At 45.6% G+C, this 22,270-nt stretch overlaps 1 protein-coding gene across 1 annotated transcript in view; it reads right to left on the bottom strand.

Annotated features, from left to right (window-relative positions):
* The window catches only part of pdgfd (platelet derived growth factor d), a 151,374-nt gene that overhangs the window by 30,662 nt on the left and 98,442 nt on the right, over positions 1 to 22,270 (bottom strand). The gene's annotated exons all lie outside the window — the stretch shown is intronic.

Below are 22,270 nucleotides of genomic sequence, written 5' to 3'. Positions count from 1 at the left end.
AGAGAATGAGGGAGTGGTATTTGGAAGGAAGGTGAGAGAGAAAGAGGGAGTGGTATTTGGAAGGAAGGAGAGAGAGATGATGAGGGAGTGGTATTTGGAAGGAAGGAGAGAGAATGAGGGAGTGGTATTTGGAAGGAAGGAGAGAGATAATGAGGGAGTGGTATTTGGAAGGAGAGAATGAGGGAGTGGTATTTGGAAGGAAGGAGAGAGATAGAATGAGGGAGTGGTATTTGAAGGAAGGAGAGAGAGAGAGAGAGAGAGAGAGAGAATGAGGGAGTGGTATTTGGAAGGAAGGAGAGAGAGAGAGAGACAATGAGGGAGTGGTATTTGGAAGGAAGGAGAGAGAGAGAGAGAGAATGAGGGAGTGGTATTTGGAAGGAAGGAGAGAGAGAGAGAGAGAATGAGGGAGTGGTATTTGGAAGGAAGGAGAGAGAGAGAGAATGAGGGAGTGGTATTTGGAAGGAAGGAGAGAGAGAGAATGAGGGAGTGGTATTTGGAAGTTAGGAGAGAGAGAATGATGGAGTGGTATTTGGAAGGAAGGAGAGAGACGTATTTGGAAGGAAGGAGAGAGAGAGAGAATGAGGGAGTGGTATTTGGAAGGAAGGAGAGAGACGTATTTGGAAGGAAGGAGAGAGAGAATGAGGGAGTGGTATTTGGATGGAAGGAGAGAGAGAATGAGGGAGTGGTATTTGGAAGGAAGGTGAGAGAGAGAATGAGGGAGTGGTATTTGGAAGGAAGGAGAGAGAGAGAATGAGGGAGTGGTATTTGGAAGGAAGGAGAGAGAGAATGATGGAGTGGTATTTGGAAGGAAGGAGAGAGCGAATGAGGGAGTGGTATTTGGAAGGAAGGAGAGAGAGAGAGAATGAGGGAGTGGTATTTGGAAGGAAGGAGAGAGATGTATTTGGAAGGAAGGAGAGAGAGAGAGAATGAGGGAGTGGTATTTGGAAGGAAGGAGAGAGACGTATTTGGAAGGAAGGAGAGAGAGAATGAGGGAGTGGTATTTGGATGGAAGGAGAGAGAGAATGAGGGAGTGGTATTTGGAAGGAAGGTGAGAGAGAATGAGGGAGTGGTATTTGGAAGGAAGGTGAGAGAGAAAGAGGGAGTGGTATTTGGAAGGAGAGAATGAGGGAGTGGTATTTGGAAGGAAGGAGAGAGATAGAATGAGGGAGTGGTATTTGAAGGAAGGAGAGAGAGAGAGAGAGAGAATGAGGGAGTGGTATTTGGAAGGAAGGAGAGAGAGAGAGAGAGAATGAGGGAGTGGTATTTGGAAGGAAGGAGAGAGAGAGAGAGAATGAGGGAGTGGTATTTGGAAGGAAGGAGAGAGAGAGAGAGAATGAGGGAGTGGTATTTGGAAGGAAGGAGAGAGAGAGAGAGAGAGAGAATGAGGGAGTGGTATTTGGAAGGAAGGAGAGAGAGAGAGAATGAGGGAGTGGTATTTGGAAGGAAGGAGAGAGAGAGAATGAGGGAGTGGTATTTGGAAGTTAGGAGAGAGAGAATGATGGAGTGGTATTTGGAAGGAAGGAGAGAGACGTATTTGGAAGGAAGGAGAGAGAGAGAGAATGAGGGAGTGGTATTTGGAAGGAAGGAGAGAGACGTATTTGGAAGGAAGGAGAGAGAATGAGGGAGTGGTATTTGGATGGAAGGAGAGAGAGAATGAGGGAGTGGTATTTGGAAGGAAGGTGAGAGAGAATGAGGGAGTGGTATTTGGAAGGAAGGTGAGAGAGAAAGAGGGAGTGGTATTTGGAAGGAAGGAGAGAATGAGGGAGTGGTATTTGGAAGGAAGGAGAGAGAGAGAGAGGATGAGGGAGTGGTATTTGGAAGGAAGGAGAGAGAGAGAGAGAGAGAAAATGAGGGAGTGGTATTTGGAAGGAAGGAGAGAGAGAGAGAGAGAAAATGAGGGAGTGGTATTTGGAAGGAAGGAGAGAGAGAGAGAGAGAATGAGGGAGTGGTATTTGGAAGGAAGGAGAGAGAGAGAGAGAAAGAGGGAGTGGTATTTGGAAGGAAGGAGAGAGAGAGAGAGAAAGAGGGAGTGGTATTTGGAAGGAAGGAGAGAGAGAGAGAGAAAGAGGGAGTGGTATTTGGAAGGAAGGAGAGAGAGAGAGAGAAAGAGGGAGTGGTATTTGGAAGGAAGGAGAGAGAGAGAGAGAAAGAGGGAGTGGTATTTGGAAGGAAGGAGAGAGAGAGAGAGAAAGAGGGAGTGGTATTTGGAAGGAAGGAGAGAGAGAGAGAGAAAGAGGGAGTGGTATTTGGAAGGAAGGAGAGAGAGAGAGAGAAAGAGGGAGTGGTATTTGGAAGGAAGGAGAGAGAGAGAGAGAAAGAGGGAGTGGTATTTGGAAGGAAGGAGAGAGAGAGAGAGAAAGAGGGAGTGGTATTTGGAAGGAAGGAGAGAGAGAGAGAGAAAGAGGGAGTGGTATTTGGAAGGAAGGAGAGAGAGAGAAAGAGGGAGTGGTATTTGGAAGGAAGGAGAGAGAGAGAGAGAAAGAGGGAGTGGTATTTGGAAGGAAGGAGAGAGAGAGAGAGAAAGAGGCAGTGGTATTTGGAAGGAAGGAGAGAGAGAGAATGAGGGAGTGGTATTTGGAAGGAAGGAGAGAGAGAGAATGAGGGAGTGGTATTTGGAAGGAAGGAGAGAGAGAGAATGAGGAAGTGGTATTTGGAAGGAAGGAGAGAGAGAGAGAGAGAGAGAGAGAGAGAATGAGGGAGTGGTATTTGGAAGGAAGGAGAGAGAGAGAGAGAGAGAATGAGGGAGTGGTATTTGGAAGGAAGGAGAGAGAGAGAGAGAATGAAGGAGTGGTATTTGGAAGGAAGGAGAGAGAGAGAGAGAGAATGAGGGAGTGGTATTTGGAAGGAAGGAGAGAGAGAGAGAGAGAAAATGAGGGAGTGGTATTTGGAAGGAAGGAGAGAGAGAGAGAGAAAGAGGGAGTGGTATTTGGAAGGAAGGAGAGAGAGAGAGAGAAAGAGGGAGTGGTATTTGGAAGGAAGGAGAGAGAGAGAGAGAAAGAGGGAGTGGTATTTGGAAGGAAGGAGAGAGAGAGAGAGAGAGAATGAGGGAGTGGTATTTGGAAGGAAGGAGAGAGAGAGAGAATGATGGAGTGGTATTTGGAAGGAAGGAGAGAGAGAGAATGAGGGAGTGGTATTTGGAAGGAAGGAGAGAGAGAGAGAGAGAATGAGGGAGTGGTATTTGGAAGGAAGGAGAGAGAATGAGGGAGTGGTATTTGGAAGGAAGGAGAGAGAGAGAGAGTGGTATTTGGAAGGGAGAGAGAGAGAGAGAATGAGGGAGTGGTATTTGGAAGGAAGGAGAGAGAGAGAGAGAATGAGGGAGTGGTATTTGGAAGGAAGGAGAGAGAGAGAGAGAAAGAGGGAGTGGTATTTGGAAGGAAGGAGAGAGAGAGAGAAAGAGGGAGTGGTATTTGGAAGGAAGGAGAGAGAGAGAGAAAGAGGGAGTGGTATTTGGAAGGAAGGAGAGAGAGAGAGAAAGAGGGAGTGGTATTTGGAAGGAAGGAGAGAGAGAGAGAAAGAGGGAGTGGTATTTGGAAGGAAGGAAGGAGAGAAAGAGGGAGTGGTATTTGGAAGGAAGGAGAGAGAATGAGGGAGTGGTATTTGGAAGGAAGGAGAGAGAGAGAGAGTGGTATTTGGAAGGGAGAGAGAGAGAGAGAGAATGAGGGAGTAGTATTTGGAAGGAAGGAGAGAGAGAGAGAGAATGAGGGAGTGGTATTTGGAAGGAAGGAGAGAGAGAGAGAGAAAGAGGGAGTGGTATTTGGAAGGAAGGAGAGAGAGAGAGAAAGAGGGAGTGGTATTTGGAAGGAAGGAGAGAGAGAGAGAAAGAGGGAGTGGTATTTGGAAGGAAGGAGAGAGAGAGAAAGAGGGAGTGGTATTTGGAAGGAAGGAGAGAGAGAGAGAAAGAGGGAGTGGTATTTGGAAGGAAGGAAGGAGAGAATGAGGGAGTGGTATTTGGAAGGAAGGAGAGAGAGAGAATGAGGGAGTGGTATTTGGAAGGAAGGAGAGAGAATGAGGGAGTGGTATTTGGAAGGAAGGAGAGAGAGAATGAGGGAGTGGTATTTGGAAGGAAGGAGAGAGAATGAGGGAGTGGTATTTGGAAGGAAGGAGAGAGAATGAGGGAGTGGTATTTGAAAGGAATGCGAGAGAGAGAATGAGGGAGTGGTATTTGGAAGGAAGGAGAGAGAGAGAATGAGGGAGTGGTATTTGGAAGGAAGGAGAGAGAGAATGATGGAGTGGTATTTGGAAGGAAGGAGAGAGCGAATGAGGGAGTGGTATTTGGAAGGAAGGAGAGAGAGAGAGAATGAGGGAGTGGTATTTGGAAGGAAGGAGAGAGACGTATTTGGAAGGAAGGAGAGAGAGAATGAGGGAGTGGTATTTGGATGGAAGGAGAGAGAGAATGAGGGAGTGGTATTTGGAAGGAAGGTGAGAGAGAATGAGGGAGTGGTATTTGGAAGGAAGGTGAGAGAGAAAGAGGGAGTGGTATTTGGAAGGAAGGAGAGAGAGATGATGAGGGAGTGGTATTTGGAAGGAAGGAGAGAGAATGAGGGAGTGGTATTTGGAAGGAAGGAGAGAGATAATGAGGGAGTGGTATTTGGAAGGAGAGAATGAGGGAGTGGTATTTGGAAGGAAGGAGAGAGATAGAATGAGGGAGTGGTATTTGAAGGAAGGAGAGAGAGAGAGAGAGAGAGAGAGAGAATGAGGGAGTGGTATTTGGAAGGAAGGAGAGAGAGAGAGAGACAATGAGGGAGTGGTATTTGGAAGGAAGGAGAGAGAGAGAGAGAGAATGAGGGAGTGGTATTTGGAAGGAAGGAGAGAGAGAGAGAGAGAATGAGGGAGTGGTATTTGGAAGGAAGGAGAGAGAGAGAGAATGAGGGAGTGGTATTTGGAAGGAAGGAGAGAGAGAGAATGAGGGAGTGGTATTTGGAAGTTAGGAGAGAGAGAATGATGGAGTGGTATTTGGAAGGAAGGAGAGAGACGTATTTGGAAGGAAGGAGAGAGAGAGAGAATGAGGGAGTGGTATTTGGAAGGAAGGAGAGAGACGTATTTGGAAGGAAGGAGAGAGAGAATGAGGGAGTGGTATTTGGATGGAAGGAGAGAGAGAATGAGGGAGTGGTATTTGGAAGGAAGGTGAGAGAGAGAATGAGGGAGTGGTATTTGGAAGGAAGGAGAGAGAGAGAATGAGGGAGTGGTATTTGGAAGGAAGGAGAGAGAGAATGATGGAGTGGTATTTGGAAGGAAGGAGAGAGCGAATGAGGGAGTGGTATTTGGAAGGAAGGAGAGAGAGAGAGAATGAGGGAGTGCTATTTGGAAGGAAGGAGAGAGATGTATTTGGAAGGAAGGAGAGAGAGAGAGAATGAGGGAGTGGTATTTGGAAGGAAGGAGAGAGACGTATTTGGAAGGAAGGAGAGAGAGAATGAGGGAGTGGTATTTGGATGGAAGGAGAGAGAGAATGAGGGAGTGGTATTTGGAAGGAAGGTGAGAGAGAATGAGGGAGTGGTATTTGGAAGGAAGGTGAGAGAGAAAGAGGGAGTGGTATTTGGAAGGAGAGAATGAGGGAGTGGTATTTGGAAGGAAGGAGAGAGATAGAATGAGGGAGTGGTATTTGAAGGAAGGAGAGAGAGAGAGAGAGAGAATGAGGGAGTGGTATTTGGAAGGAAGGAGAGAGAGAGAGAGAGAATGAGGGAGTGGTATTTGGAAGGAAGGAGAGAGAGAGAGAGAATGAGGGAGTGGTATTTGGAAGGAAGGAGAGAGAGAGAGAGAATGAGGGAGTGGTATTTGGAAGGAAGGAGAGAGAGAGAATGAGGGAGTGGTATTTGGAAGGAAGGAGAGAGAGAGAGAATGAGGGAGTGGTATTTGGAAGGAAGGAGAGAGAGAGAATGAGGGAGTGGTATTTGGAAGTTAGGAGAGAGAGAATGATGGAGTGGTATTTGGAAGGAAGGAGAGAGACGTATTTGGAAGGAAGGAGAGAGAGAGAGAATGAGGGAGTGGTATTTGGAAGGAAGGAGAGAGACGTATTTGGAAGGAAGGAGAGAGAATGAGGGAGTGGTATTTGGATGGAAGGAGAGAGAGAATGAGGGAGTGGTATTTGGAAGGAAGGTGAGAGAGAATGAGGGAGTGGTATTTGGAAGGAAGGTGAGAGAGAAAGAGGGAGTGGTATTTGGAAGGAAGGAGAGAATGAGGGAGTGGTATTTGGAAGGAAGGAGAGAGAGAGAGAGGATGAGGGAGTGGTATTTGGAAGGAAGGAGAGAGAGAGAGAGAGAAAATGAGGGAGTGGTATTTGGAAGGAAGGAGAGAGAGAGAGAGAGAAAATGAGGGAGTGGTATTTGGAAGGAAGGAGAGAGAGAGAGAGAGAATGAGGGAGTGGTATTTGGAAGGAAGGAGAGAGAGAGAGAGAAAGAGGGAGTGGTATTTGGAAGGAAGGAGAGAGGAGAGAGAAAGAGGGAGTGGTATTTGGAAGGAAGGAGAGAGAGAGAGAGAAAGAGGGAGTGGTATTTGGAAGGAAGGAGAGAGAGAGAGAGAAAGAGGGAGTGGTATTTGGAAGGAAGGAGAGAGAGAGAGAGAAAGAGGGAGTGGTATTTGGAAGGAAGGAGAGAGAGAGAGAGAAAGAGGGAGTGGTATTTGGAAGGAAGGAGAGAGAGAGAGAGAAAGAGGGAGTGGTATTTGGAAGGAAGGAGAGAGAGAGAGAGAAAGAGGGAGTGGTATTTGGAAGGAAGGAGAGAGAGAGAGAGAAAGAGGGAGTGGTATTTGGAAGGAAGGAGAGAGAGAGAAAGAGGGAGTGGTATTTGGAAGGAAGGAGAGAGAGAGAGAGAAAGAGGGAGTGGTATTTGGAAGGAAGGAGAGAGAGAGAATGAGGGAGTGGTATTTGGAAGGAAGGAGAGAGAGAGAATGAGGGAGTGGTATTTGGAAGGAAGGAGAGAGAGAGAATGAGGAAGTGGTATTTGGAAGGAAGGAGAGAGAGAGAGAGAGAGAGAGAGAGAGAGAGAGAATGAGGGAGTGGTATTTGGAAGGAAGGAGAGAGAGAGAGAGAGAGAATGAGGGAGTGGTATTTGGAAGGAAGGAGAGAGAGAGAGAGAATGAAGGAGTGGTATTTGGAAGGAAGGAGAGAGAGAGAGAGAGAATGAGGGAGTGGTATTTGGAAGGAAGGAGAGAGAGAGAGAGAGAAAATGAGGGAGTGGTATTTGGAAGGAAGGAGAGAGAGAGAGAGAAAGAGGGAGTGGTATTTGGAAGGAAGGAGAGAGAGAGAGAGAAAGAGGGAGTGGTATTTGGAAGGAAGGAGAGAGAGAGAGAGAAAGAGGGAGTGGTATTTGGAAGGAAGGAGAGAGAGAGAGAGAATGAGGGAGTGGTATTTGGAAGGAAGGAGAGAGAGAGAGAATGATGGAGTGGTATTTGGAAGGAAGGAGAGAGAGAGAATGAGGGAGTGGTATTTGGAAGGAAGGAGAGAGAGAGAGAGAGAATGAGGGAGTGGTATTTGGAAGGAAGGAGAGAGAATGAGGGAGTGGTATTTGGAAGGAAGGAGAGAGAGAGAGAGTGGTATTTGGAAGGGAGAGAGAGAGAGAGAATGAGGGAGTGGTATTTGGAAGGAAGGAGAGAGAGAGAGAGAATGAGGGAGTGGTATTTGGAAGGAAGGAGAGAGAGAGAGAGAAAGAGGGAGTGGTATTTGGAAGGAAGGAGAGAGAGAGAGAAAGAGGGAGTGGTATTTGGAAGGAAGGAGAGAGAGAGAGAAAGAGGGAGTGGTATTTGGAAGGAAGGAGAGAGAGAGAGAAAGAGGGAGTGGTATTTGGAAGGAAGGAGAGAGAGAGAGAAAGAGGGAGTGGTATTTGGAAGGAAGGAAGGAGAGAAAGAGGGAGTGGTATTTGGAAGGAAGGAGAGAGAATGAGGGAGTGGTATTTGGAAGGAAGGAGAGAGAGAGAGAGTGGTATTTGGAAGGGAGAGAGAGAGAGAGAATGAGGGAGTAGTATTTGGAAGGAAGGAGAGAGAGAGAGAGAATGAGGGAGTGGTATTTGGAAGGAAGGAGAGAGAGAGAGAGAAAGAGGGAGTGGTATTTGGAAGGAAGGAGAGAGAGAGAGAAAGAGGGAGTGGTATTTGGAAGGAAGGAGAGAGAGAGAGAAAGAGGGAGTGGTATTTGGAAGGAAGGAGAGAGAGAGAGAAAGAGGGAGTGGTATTTGGAAGGAAGGAGAGAGAGAGAGAAAGAGGGAGTGGTATTTGGAAGGAAGGAAGGAGAGAATGAGGGAGTGGTATTTGGAAGGAAGGAGAGAGAGAGAATGAGGGAGTGGTATTTGGAAGGAAGGAGAGAGAGAGAATGAGGGAGTGGTATTTGGAAGGAAGGAGAGAGAGAGAGAGAATGAGGGAGTGGTATTTGGAAGGAAGGAGAGAGAGAGAGAGAATGAGGGAGTGGTATTTGGAAGGAAGGAGAGAGAGAATGAGGGAGTGGTATTTGGAAGGAAGGAGAGAGAGAATGAGGGAGTGGTATTTGGAAGGAAGGAGAGAGAGAATGAGGGAGTGGTATTTGGAAGGAAGGAGAGAGAGAATGAGGGAGTGGTATTTGGAAGGAAGGAGAGAGAGAATGAGGGAGTGGTATTTGGAAGGAAGGAGAGAGAGAATGAGGGAGTGGTATTTGGAAGGAAGGAGAGAGAGAATGAGGGAGTGGTATTTGGAAGGAAGGAGAGAGAGAATGAGGGAGTGGTATTTGGAAGGAAGGAGAGAGAGAATGAGGGAGTGGTATTTGGAAGGAAGGAGAGAGAGAATGAGGGAGTGGTATTTGGAAGGAAGGAGAGAGAGAATGAGGGAGTGGTATTTGGAAGGAAGGAGAGAGAGAATGAGGGAGTGGTATTTGAAAGGAAGGAGAGAGAGAATGAGGGAGTGGTATTTGAAAGGAAGGAGAGAGAGAATAAGGGAGTGGTATTTGGAAGGGAGAGAGAGAGAGAGAGAATGAGGGAGTGGTATTTGGAAGGAAGGAGAGAGAGAGAGAGAGAAAGAGGGAGTGGTATTTGGAAGGAAGGAGAGAGAGAGAGAGAGAAAGAGGGAGTGGTATTTGGAAGGAAGGAGAGAGAGAGAGAAAGAGGGAGTGGTATTTGGAAGGAAGGAGAGAGAGAGAGAAAGAGGGAGTGGTATTTGGAAGGAAGGAGAGAGAGAGAGAAAGAGGGAGTGGCATTTGGAAGGAAGGAAGGAGAGAAAGAGGGAGTGGTATTTGGAAGGAAGGAAGGAGAGAGAGAGAGAGAATGGTATTTGGAAGGAAGGAGAGAGAGAGAGAGAATGAGGGAGTGGTATTTGGAAGGAAGGAGAGAGAGAGAGAGAATGAGGGAGTGGTAATTGGAAGGAAGGAGAGAGAGAGAGAATGATGGAGTGGTATTTGGAAGGAAGGAGAGAGAGAATGAGGGAGTGGTATTTGAAAGGAAGGAGAGAGAGAATGAGGCAGTGGTATTTGGAAGGAAGGAGAGAGAGAATGAGGGAGTGGCATTTGGAAGGAAGGAGAGAGAGAGAGAAAGAGGGTGTGGCATTTGGAAGGAAGGAAGGAGAGAAAGAGGGAGTGGTATTTGGAAGGAAGGAAGGAGAGAATGAGGGAGTGGTATTTGGAAGGAAGGAGAGAGAGAGAGAGAGAGAATGAGGGAGTGGTATTTGGAAGGAAGGAGAGAGAGAGAATGAGGGAGTGGTATTTGGAAGGAAGGAGAGAGAGAAAGAGGGAGTGGTATTTGGAAGGAAGGAGCGAGAGAGAGAGAAAGAGGGAGTGGTATTTGGAAGGAAGGAAGGAGAGAATGAGGGAGTGGTATTTGGAAGGAAGGAGAGAGAGAGAGAGAGAGAATGAGGGAGTGGTATTTGGAAGGAAGGAGAGAGAGAGAATGAGGGAGTGGTATTTGGAAGGAAGGAGAGAGAGAAAGAGGGAGTGGTATTTGGAAGGAAGGAGCGAGAGAGAGAGAAAGAGGGAGTGGTATTTGGAAGGAAGGAGAGAGAGAGAGAAAGAGGGAGTGGTATTTGGAAGGAAGGAGAAAGAGGGAGTGGTATTTGGAAGGAAGGAGAGAGAGAGAGAAAGAGGGAGTGGCATTTGGAAGGAAGGAAGGAGAGAAAGAGGCAGTGGTATTTGGAAGGAAGGAAGGAGAGAATGAGGGAGTGGTATTTGGAAGGAAGGAGAGAGAGAGAGAGAGAGAATGAGGGAGTGGTATTTGGAAGGAAGGAGAGAGAGAGGTATTTGGAAGGAAGGAGAGAGAGAGAGAGAAAATGAGGGAGTGGTATTTGGAAGGAAGGAGAGAGAGAGAGAGAGAAAGAGGGAGTGGTATTTGGAAGGAAGGAGAGAGAGAGAAAGAGGGAGTGGTATTTGGAAGGAAGGAGAGAAAGAGAGAAAGAGGGAGTGGTATTTGGAAGGAAGGAGAGAGAGAGAGAAAGAGGGAGTGGTATTTGGAAGGAAAGAGAGAGAGAGAAAGAGGGAGTGGCATTTGGAAGGAAGGAAGGAGAGAAAGAGGGAGTGGTATTTGGAAGGAAGGAGAGAATGAGGGAGTGGTATTTGGAAGGAAGGAGAGAGAGAGAGAATGAGGGAGTGGTATTTGGAAGGAAGGAGAGAGAGAGCGAGAATGAGGGAGTGGTATTTGGAAGGAAGGAGAGAGAGAGAGAATGAGGGAGTGGTATTTGGAAGGAAGGAGAGAGAGAGAGAATGAGGGAGTGGTATTTGGAAGGAAGGAGAGAGAGAGAATGAGGGAGTGGTATTTGGAAGGAAGGAGAGAGAGAGAATGAGGGAGTGGTATTTGGAAGGAAGGAGAGAGAGAGAATGAGGGAGTGGTATTTGAAAGGAAGGAGAGAGAGAGAATGAGGGAGTGGTATTTGGAAGGAAGGAGAGAGAGAGAATGAGGGAGTGGTATTTGGAAGGAAGGAGAGAGAGAGAATGAGGGAGTGGTATTTGGAAGGAAGGAGAGAGAGAGAATGAGGGAGTGGTATTTGGAAGGAAGGAGAGAGAGAATGAGGGAGTGGTATTTGGAAGGAAGGAGAGAGAGAGAGAATGGTATTTGGAAGGAAGGAGAGAGAGAGAGAATGGTATTTGGAAGGAAGGAGAGAGAGAGAGAATGGTATTTGGAAGGAAGGAGAGAGAGAGAGAAAAAGAGGGATTGGTATTTGGAAGGAAGGAGAGAGAGAGAGAGAAAGAGGGATTGGTATTTGGAAGGAAGGAGAGAGAGAGAGAGAAAGAGGGAGTGGTATTTGGAAGGAAGGAGAGAGAGAGAGAGAATGAGGGAGTGGTATTTGGAAGGAAGGAGAGAGAGAATGAGGGAGTGGTATTTGGAAGGAAGGAGAGAGAGAGAGAATGGTATTTGGAAGGAAGGAGAGAGAGAGAGAATGGTATTTGGAAGGAAGGAGAGAGAGAGAGAAAAAGAGGGATTGGTATTTGGAAGGAAGGAGAGAGAGAGAGAAAGAGGGATTGGTATTTGGAAGGAAGGAGAGAGAGAGAGAGAGAAAGAGGGAGTGGTATTTGGAAGGAAGGAGAGAGAGAGAGAGAAAGAGGGAGTGGTATTTGGAAGGAAGGAGAGAGAGAGAGAGAAAGAGGGAGTGGTATTTGGAAGGAAGGAGAGAGAGAGAGAAAGAGGGAGTGGTATTTGGAAGGAAGGAGAGAGAGAGAGAAAGAGGGAGTGGCATTTGGAAGGAAGGAAGGATAGAAAGAGGGAGTGGTATTTGGAAGGAAGGAAGGAAGGAGAGAATGAGCGAGTGGTATTTGGAAGGAAGGAGAGAGAGAGAGAGAGAGAATGAGCGAGTGGTATTTGGAAGGAAGGAGAGAGAGAGAATGCGGGAGTGGTATTTGGAAGGAAGGAGAGAGAGAGAGAGAATGCGGGAGTGGTATTTGGAAGGAAGGAGAGAGAGAATGAGGGAGTGGTATTTGGAAGGAAGGAGAGAGAGAGAGAGAGAATGAGGGAGTGGTATTTGGAAGGAAGGAGAGAGAGAGAGAGAAAGAGGGAGTGGTATTTGGAAGGAAGGAGAGAGAGAGAGAAAAAGGGAGTGGTATTTGGAAGGAAGGAGAGAGAGAGAGAGAAAGAGGGAGTGGTATTTGGAAGGAAGGAGAGAGAGAGAGAGAATGAGGGAGTGGTATTTGGAAGGAAGGAGAGAGAGAGAGAAAGAGGGAGTGGCATTTGGAAGGAAGGAAGGAGAGAAAGAGGGAGTGGTATTTGGAAGGAAGGAAGGAGAGAATGAGGGAGTGGTATTTGGAAGGAAGGAAGGAGAGAATGAGGGAGTGGTATTTGGAAGGAAGGAGAGAGAGAATGAGGGAGTGGTATTTGGAAGGAAGGAGAGAGAGAATGAGGGAGTGGTATTTGGAAGGAAGGAGAGAGAATGAGGGAGTGGTATTTGGAAGGAATGCGAGAGAGAGAATGAGGGAGTGGTATTTGGAAGGAAGGAGAGAGAGAGAGAATGGTATTTGGAAGGAAGGAGAGAGAGAGAGAATGGTATTTGGAAGGAAGGAGAGAGAGAGAGAGAAAGAGGGAGTGGTATTTGGAAGGAAGGAGAGAGAGAGAGAAAGAGGGAGTGGTATTTGGAAGGAAGGAGAGAGAGAGAGAGAAAGAGGGAGTGGTATTTGGAAGGAAGGAGAGAGAGAGAGAAAGAGGAGTGGCATTTGGAAGGAAGGAAGGAGAGAAAGAGGGAGTGGTATTTGGAAGGAAGGAAGGAAGGAGAGAATGAGCGAGTGGTATTTGGAAGGAAGGAGAGAGAGAGAGAGAGAGAATGAGCGAGTGGTATTTGGAAGGAAGGAGAGAGAGAGAATGCGGGAGTGGTATTTGGAAGGAAGGAGAGAGAGAGAGAGAATGCGGGAGTGGTATTTGGAAGGAAGGAGAGAGAGAATGAGGGAGTGGTATTTGGAAGGAAGGAGAGAGAGAGAGAGAGAATGAGGGAGTGGTATTTGGAAGGAAGGAGAGAGAGAGAGAGAAAGAGGGAGTGGTATTTGGAAGGAAGGAGAGAGAGAGAGAAAAAGGGAGTGGTATTTGGAAGGAAGGAGAGAGAGAGAGAGAAAGAGGGAGTGGTATTTGGAAGGAAGGAGAGAGAGAGAGAGAATGAGGGAGTGGTATTTGGAAGGAAGGAGAGAGAGAGAGAAAGAGGGAGTGGCATTTGGAAGGAAGGAAGGAGAGAAAGAGGGAGTGGTATTTGGAAGGAAGGAAGGAGAGAATGAGGGAGTGGTATTTGGAAGGAAGGAAGGAGAGAATGAGGGAGTGGTATTTGGAAGGAAGGAGAGAGAGAATGAGGGAGTGGTATTTGGAAGGAAGGAGAGAGAGAATGAGGGAGTGGTATTTGGAAGGAAGGAGAGAGAATGAGGGAGTGGTATTTGGAAGGAATGCGAGAGAGAGAATGAGGGAGTGGTATTTGGAAGGAAGGAGAGAGAGAGAGAATGGTATTTGGAAGGAAGGAGAGAGAGAGAGAATGGTATTTGGAAGGAAGGAGAGAGAGAGAGAGAAAGAGGGAGTGGTATTTGGAAGGAAGGAGAGAGAGAGAGAAAGAGGGAGTGGTATTTGGAAGGAAGGAGAGAGAGAGAGAAAGAGGGAGTGGTATTTGGAAGGAAGGAGAGAGAGAGAGAGAAAGAGGGAGTGGTATTTGGAAGGAAGGAGAGAGAGAGAGAAAGAGGAGTGGCATTTGGAAGGAAGGAAGGAGAGAAAGAGGGAGTGGTATTTGGAAGGAAGGAAGGAAGGAGAGAATGAGCGAGTGGTATTTGGAAGGAAGGAGAGAGAGAGAGAGAGAGAGAGAGAGAATGAGGGAGTGGTATTTGGAAGGAAGGAGAGAGAGAGAATGCGGGAGTGGTATTTGGAAGGAAGGAGAGAGAGAGAGAATGCGGGAGTGGTATTTGGAAGGAAGGAGAGAGAGGGAATGAGGGAGTGGTATTTGGAAGGAAGGAGAGAGAGAGAGAGAATGAGGGAGTGGTATTTGGAAGGAAGGAGAGAGAGAGAGAGAATGAGGGAGTGGTATTTGGAAGGAAGGAGAGAGAGAGAGAGAGAGAGAATGAGGGAGTGGTATTTGGAAGGAAGGAGAGAGAGAGAGAGAATGAGGGAGTGGTATTTGGAAGGAAGGAGAGAAAGAGAGAGAAAGAGGGATTGGTATTTGGAAGGAAGGAGAGAGAGAGAGAGAAAGAGGGATTGGTATTTGGAAGGAAGGAGAGAGAGAATGAGAGAGAGAGGGAGTGGTATTTGGAAGGAAGGAGAGAGAGAGAGAAAGAGGGAGTGGCATTTGGAAGGAAGGAGAGAGAGAGAGAAAGAGGGAGTGGCATTTGGAATGAAGGAAGGAGAGAAAGAGGGAGTGGTATTTGGAAGGAAGGAGAGAGAGAGAGAGAGAGAGAGAGAGAATGAGGGGGTGGTATTTGGAAGGAAGGAGAGAGAGAGAGAGAGAATGCGGGAGTGGTATTTGGAAGGAAGGAGAGAGAGAGAATGCGGGAGTGGTATTTGGAAGGAAGGAGAGAGAGAGAGAAAGAGGGAGTGGCATTTGGAAGGAAGGAAGGAGAGAAAGAGGGAGTGGTATTTGGAAGGAAGGAGAGAGAGAGAGAGAGAGAGAGAGAGAATGAGGGGGTGGTATTTGGAAGGAAGGAGAGAGAGAGAGAGAGAATGCGGGAGTGGTATTTGGAAGGAAGGAGAGAGAGAGAATGCGGGAGTGGTATTTGGAAGGAAGGAGAGAGAGAGAGAATGAGGGAGTGGTATTTGGAAGGAAGGAGAGAGAGAGAGAGAATGAGGGAGTGGTATTTGGAAGGAAGGAGAGAGAGAGAGAATGAGGGAGTGGTATTTGGAAGGAAGGAGAGAGAGAGAGAATGAGGGAGTGGTATTTGAAAGGAAGGAGAGAGAGAATGAGGGAGTGGTATTTGGAAGGAAGGAGAGAGAGAATGAGGGAGTGGTATTTGGAAGGAAGGAGAGAGAGAATGAGGGAGTGGTATTTGGAAGGAAGGAGAGAGAATGAGGGAGTGGTATTTGGAAGGAATGCGAGAGAGAGAATGAGGGAGTGGTATTTGGAAGGAAGGAGAGAGAGAATAAGGGAGTGGTATTTGAAAGGAAGGAGAGAGAGAATAAGGGAGTGGTATTTGAAAGGAAGGAGAGAGAGAATAAGGGAGTGGTATTTGAAAGGAAGGAGAGAGAGAATAAGGGAGTGGTATTTGAAAGGAAGGAGAGAGAGAGAGAATGCGGGAGTGGTATTTGGAAGGAAGGAGAGAGAGGGAATGAGGGAGTGGTATTTGGAAGGAAGGAGAGAGAGAGAGAGAATGAGGGAGTGGTATTTGGAAGGAAGGAGAGAGAGAGAGAGAATGAGGGAGTGGTATTTGGAAGGAAGGAGAGAGAGAGAGAGAGAGAGAATGAGGGAGTGGTATTTGGAAGGAAGGAGAGAGAGAGAGAGAATGAGGGAGTGGTATTTGGAAGGAAGGAGAGAAAGAGAGAGAAAGAGGGATTGGTATTTGGAAGGAAGGAGAGAGAGAGAGAGAAAGAGGGATTGGTATTTGGAAGGAAGGAGAGAGAGAATGAGAGAGAGAGGGAGTGGCATTTGGAAGGAAGGAAGGAGAGAAAGAGGGAGTGGTATTTGGAAGGAAGGAGAGAGAGAGAGAGAGAGAGAGAGAGAATGAGGGGGTGGTATTTGGAAGGAAGGAGAGAGAGAGAGAGAGAATGCGGGAGTGGTATTTGGAAGGAAGGAGAGAGAGAGAATGCGGGAGTGGTATTTGGAAGGAAGGAGAGAGAGAGAGAAAGAGGGAGTGGCATTTGGAAGGAAGGAAGGAGAGAAAGAGGGAGTGGTATTTGGAAGGAAGGAGAGAGAGAGAGAGAGAGAGAGAGAGAATGAGGGGGTGGTATTTGGAAGGAAGGAGAGAGAGAGAGAGAGAATGCGGGAGTGGTATTTGGAAGGAAGGAGAGAGAGAGAATGCGGGAGTGGTATTTGGAAGGAAGGAGAGAGAGAGAGAATGAGGGAGTGGTATTTGGAAGGAAGGAGAGAGAGAGAGAGAATGAGGGAGTGGTATTTGGAAGGAAGGAGAGAGAGAGAGAATGAGGGAGTGGTATTTGGAACGAAGGAGAGAGAGAGAGAATGAGGGAGTGGTATTTGGAAGGAAGGAGAGAGAGAGAGAATGAGGGAGTGGTATTTGAAAGGAAGGAGAGAGAGAATGAGGGAGTGGTATTTGGAAGGAAGGAGAGAGAGAATGAGGGAGTGGTATTTGGAAGGAAGGAGAGAGAGAATGAGGGAGTGGTATTTGGAAGGAAGGAGAGAGAATGAGGGAGTGGTATTTGGAAGGAATGCGAGAGAGAGAATGAGGGAGTGGTATTTGGAAGGAATGCGAGAGAGAGAATGAGGGAGTGGTATTTGGAAGGAAGGAGAGAGAGAATAAGGGAGTGGTATTTGAAAGGAAGGAGAGAGAGAATAAGGGAGTGGTATTTGAAAGGAAGGAGAGAGAGAATAAGGGAGTGGTATTTGAAAGGAAGGAGAGAGAGAATAAGGGAGTGGTATTTGAAAGGAAGGAGAGAGAGAATGAGGGAGTGGTATTTGGAAGGAAGGAGAGAGAGAATAAGGGAGTGGTATTTGGAAGGAAGGAGAGAGAGAGAATAAGGGAGTGGTATTTGGAAGGAAGGAGAGAGAGAGAATAAGGGAGTGGTATTTGGAAGGAATGCGAGAGAAAGAATGAGGGAGTGGTATTTGAAAGGAAGGAGAGAGAGAATGAGGGAGTGGTATTTGGAAGGAAGGAGAGAGAGAATGAGGGAGTGGTATTTGGAAGGAAGGCGAGAGAGAGAATGAGGGAGTGGTATTTGAAAGGAATGCGAGAGAAAGAATGAGGGAGTGGTATTTGGAAGGAAGGAGAGAGAGAATTAGGGAGTGGTATTTGGAAGGAAGGAGAGAGAGAATGAGGGAGTGGTATTTGGAAGGAAGCAGAGAGAGAATGAGGGAGTGGTATTTGGAAGGAATGCGAGAGAGAGAATGAGGGAGTGGTATTTGGAAGGAAGGAGAGAGAGAGAATAAGGGAGTGGTATTTGGAAGGAAGGAGAGAGAGAGAGAGAGAATGAGGGAGTGGTATTTGGAAGGAAGGAGAGAGAGAGAATGAGGGAGTGGTATTTGGAAGGAATGCGAGAGAGAGAATGAAGGAGTGGTATTTGGGTTATTCTGGTAACTCCTGTCAGAACATCAGGATAATCCCTGGTGGAATTCCAGGTGGTGGGATCAGGAGCTGGTCAGAACACGTCTGTCTGTGGTCAGCATCCATCTGTTTAACATTGTGTTAATAGGAGTTTGCAACAGAGCTGCTGAAAAGAGTTCACAGACAGTCCCTAATGGGTGAGCAGCATTCCTCGACTCGTCAGATACATATAGATGAGGTGCTATAGGTAGAGGAGAGCCACCACCCACAACTGGTTGTGAAAGGTGACTTGTGAACACACTCCGTGCAGATGTGCAACTGCCGCTGGTTGATCTTCTGTGTGATGGCTCTCCTAAAAACACACGCAGCAGTTCTAGGAGAATCCATCACAGACACTGTTAACTGGTTTACCTTTAAAACTCTGTTAAATGAAGTTCAAAGTGACTCTATACATCGACATAGTCTTTGAAGTGGCTTCAGACTGCATGCTAACTATGTGTACTGGGTGTCTGTGTTCATGTTATGTATGAGTCTGCATATGTGTGTGTGATACTGTATTTATGCATGCTATGTGTGTGTGTCTATGTTATGTTTGAGCCTTTGTGTGTGTGTGGTGTGTGTGTGTGTGTGTGTGTGTGTTTGTCATACGTAAATCTGAGATGACTTCCAAGCTTAGTGACTAATCTTTTGTTTTATAGCTTCTGTGTTTCTCGCATGCAACCCACAGATACACACTGTGCTTTGACAGGAACCCCTCTGACTTCAGACACAGCTGGGGTAGTGAGTGTGTGTGTGGACTTCCCTCTTTGTTATGAGTCTTATAAATTAGTATTGTGTGTATGTGTGTGTGGCCACTGCAGCAGCCCCAAATGTGTATCAGAGTGAGCATCTGACCTTATTAGGCAGTCAGATTCAGTAAACTGTCCCACAGTTCTGTGCTTCAGAGGAGAACGCAGGGACAGCTGGGTTAAGGCCACATGCGCTTACACACACCTGGGACTTTTAATAGGAAGAACAGTTTACAGTGCCATTAGAGAGTAAACCAACAGGGACATGAAGCCACGTCTTCCTAAATGGTAGCTGGAGAGTCGTGGCAGACTAGACTAGGTCCTTCTGGGTAGAAAAGGTTTCAGATGGTTAAAGAGTAAGAAGAGTTTGGGACGCGGTGCTTTCGGGGTGAAACAAACTATAAAACAACAGATATTGCCATAATAAGGTATATTGCCATTATTGACTTGTGTTTCTTTAGTATGTTTACATGCACCTGCTACTGATAATATGTCTGTAATCCTCCTCTCAGACATGTTATTTCTAGAGGAGATTAAGATGCTTTGGTGTTGTTTTGCCACCGGGAATATCTACTGATGTATTTATGTGAAAACCTCAGTTTTCCACTAAGCCTGAATCACTGGTTCCCAAACTTTTTATAGTCCCGTACCCCTTCAAATATTCAACCTCCAGCTGTGTAACCCCTCTAGCACCAGGGTCAGCGGACTCTCAAATATTGTTTTTTTGCCATCATTATAAGCCTGCCACACACGATACATTTATTAAACATAAGAATGAGTTTGAGTTTTTGTCAACCCGGCTCGTGGGAAGTGACAAAGATCTCTAATAGGACCAGGGCACAAATAATAATATAATAATAATCAATGATTTTGCTCTTGATTTACGCATCTTACATATAAAACCTTATTTGTTCATCGAAAACTGTGAATAACTCACCACAGGTTAATGAGGAGGGTGTGCTTGAAAGGATGCACATAAGAGAGAGTCTCCGTTTTAAATTATTTTCCACACATAGTCTGTGCCTGTATTTAGTTTTCATGCTAGTGAGGGCCGAGAATCCACTCTCACGTAGGTACGTGGTTGCAAAGGGCATCAGTGTCTTAACAGCGCGATTGGCCAAGGCACAGTCTACTTTGATGGTTTCTAGCAGTGGCTTCTGATTAAATTCAATTTTCACAGAAACGCTTGTTGCAATTTCAACGAGGCTCTCTTGTTCAGATATCAATAAGTGGACTGGAGGCAGGGCATGAAAGGGATAACGAATCCAGTTGTTTGTGTCATCCATTTCGGGAAAGTACCTGCGTAATTGTGCACCCAACTCACTCACTATATCATATTTGACATTGTCCGTAAGCTTGAGTTCATTTGCACACAACAAAAATCATACAATGATTTGTGTGTTGTCCTTGTTAATGCAGACAGAGAAGAGCTCCAACTTCATAATCATAGTATCAGTTTTGTCCCGCACATTGAATATAGTTGTTCAGGCGAGAAGAAACATCACCCAGATAGTCGTGTGAGAAACTCATCATGCAAGCGGTCAGACAAGTGAAAATTATGGTCAGCAAAGCAAACTTTAAGCTTGTCTCTCAATTAAAAGAAAGTGTCAATACTTTGCCCCTTGATAACCAACGCACTTTGTATGTTGTAGAAGCGTTACATGGTTGCTGCCCACATCATTGCATAGCACAGAAAATACACGAGAGTTCAGGGGCCTTGCTTTAACAAAGTTAACCATTTTCACTGTAGTGTCCACGTTACCACTCCACTATGTCTCCCTGTCATGGCTTTTGCTCCCCCAGTACAGATACCAACATGAGCAGCAGCTACGTTTGGCTACATACGGACCGTGAGTGGAATTCCCCCGAGAGAGTAACGGTTAATGTGATTGGATGTTAATTATTTGACTAGGCTACCTGTATTTGACATTGTGTTGTTATTTCGCTGAACACTAGATGGTTGAATTTTATTTTTGGCAGTGAAACGAGGCTACTCAGGCAAGAAAAAAAACTTCACCCAAATGTATAGCCCCATTGGAAAATATAAATGTACTGTTTGAAAATATGAAAAAAAAGAAGTAAATAAAATGAAAAAAATAAAATAATGATAATCACATTTTTTATTTGGCGTACCCCGATGGCATTGCGCATACCCCTGGGGATCACATACCCCAGTTTGGGAATACATGTTCTAGAGGATTCCGTTTGTTAAGGAGATTAAGAACAGCACTACAGCAGTCAGAGCCATGGTCATGTTACATCGTGTTGTTGTGTGTGTCGGAGGGGTTGGGTTAACTTCTTGCGACTATAGGGGGTGCTGTTTCAAATTAGCATAATTGTCTCTACAGATGAAACGGCTTCCTACTCAATTCTTGATCGTACAATATGCATATTATTACTATTATTGGATAGAAAACACTCTAGTTTCTATAGCCGTTGGAATTTTGTCTCTGAGTGGAACAGAACTCATTCTACAGCAATTTCCCTGACATGGAGTCAGATTTCACACATTTTGGCCCCTGATCTGGAGTCAGTTTAAAGGCCACTGTGAACGCTATGAGGATACGGACACTGCTTACGTCTTCCCCTGGATGCCTTTACGTGATGACGCTTTGAATGGTATCGATTGCGCAATCACAGCCACTATAAAAGAAAAAAACCTGTAGGTAGGAACTCTTTTCCAGCTGCGCCGGACGCGCGGTGGACACCGCCCTGCTCTTTTTCCAAGCATTAGTGTAGCCAGTAATATTTCTCCGGTCATGTTTTCACCCGTTATAGGTGTTAACAGCATCATAAGGTAGTTAATTTGAACCGTTGTATAGCAATTTATATCCTTTTAGTGCGATTTTGAGGCATTGCTTTGTTGTGCACTTTGACGCGCTGGGCACATTTCGGGCTCCCGGTCGTACGTTAGTGGGCATTTCGACGGACAAGTGGACATCTTTCGACCAAAAGAAGATTAGACCCAAGAAAGGATTCTTTGCCCAAGATTCTGATGGAAGAACAGCTCACAGTAAGAACAATTTATGATGATAAATCGTGTTTCTGTCGAAAAATGTTAAAGCTTACGCCGCCATCTTGTTTTGTATAGCTTCGCTTGGCGCAACCTGTATTGAAAAGTAAGGATAATTTAAAAAATGTAAATCAGCGATTGCATTAAGAACTAATTTGTCTTTCGATTCCTGTCAACCCTGTATTTTTTAGTCAAGTATATGATTAGCTATTGATTAAACTAGATCACTCAAAGATGGCGACCGACATTTCCAGGCTTGTTTTGCTACTATTTTCATTGTATAACCACTGTTTTTTATGGCTAAATATGCACATTTTCGAACAAACTGTATATGTATGTTGTAATATGATGTTACAGGAGTGTCATCTGAAGAATTCTGAGAAGGTTAGTGAAAAAATTAATATATTTTGGCGATGATATGATATCGCTCTCTTTGGCTAGAATCAGTGCTCGGGTAACGTTTGCGTATGTGGTATGCTAATATAACGATTTATTGTGTTTTCGCCGTAAAACACTTAGAAAATCTGAAATGTTGTCTGAATTCACAAGATCTGTGTCTGTCCATTGCTATGTGCTGTGTATTTTTCATAAATGTTTTATGATGAGTAAATTGGTAATACAGGTTCCTGTCTGTAGTAATTCTAGGAGCTTTGGTGAGATTTGTGATGCTGGCTGCAATGGCAAACTATGATTTATACCTGAAATATGCACATTTTTCTAACAAAACCTATCCTATACCATAAATATGTTATCAGACTATCATCTGATGAGGTTTTTTCTTGGTTAGTGGCTATTAATATCTTAGTTTAGCCGAATTGGTGATAGCTACTGGTGTTGAGAAAAAATGGTGGACAAAGAAAAAGGGTGTCTTTTGCTAACATGGTTAGCTAATAGATTTACATATTTTGTCTTCCCTGTAAAACATTTTAAAAATCTGAAATGGTGACTTTATTCACAAGATCTGTATCTTTCATTAGGTGTCTTGGACTTGTGATTTAATGATATTTAGATGCTACTATTTAATTGTGACGCTATGCTAGCGATGCTAATCAGTGTGGGGGGGTGGGTGGGGGGTGCTCCCGGATCCGGGGTAGATACTCGTGAAAGGTTAAAGCTCAACACCCATTTCCATCACATATGGACTAATAAGCTATATGTTATTTTATCATATTGTGGTTGTGCTATGGTTGTGTTATAGTTGTTTTTTTGGTTGTGTAATGGTTGTATTGTGGTTGTGTAATGGTTCATTTTTTTTGTTGTGTAGACTAATGACGTATAGTACAAACAGGAACTAGACTCACACTCTACATTGTGTTTCTCTCTGTAATTGTTTTTATCTCCCCTCCTACTCGCTCGCTCTCCTCACCTCTCTCTTTGTTTTGAAGGAGCTGTCAGCATGATAGGATCTGAGACACCTGTTCTCTACCTTCCCTCTCT

Source organism: Salvelinus fontinalis, chromosome 33 (genome assembly GCF_029448725.1).
Source record: "Salvelinus fontinalis isolate EN_2023a chromosome 33, ASM2944872v1, whole genome shotgun sequence".
In the NCBI taxonomy this organism is placed as follows: Eukaryota; Metazoa; Chordata; class Actinopteri; order Salmoniformes; family Salmonidae; genus Salvelinus; species Salvelinus fontinalis.
This window is presented reverse-complemented; position numbering and strand designations above follow the sequence as displayed.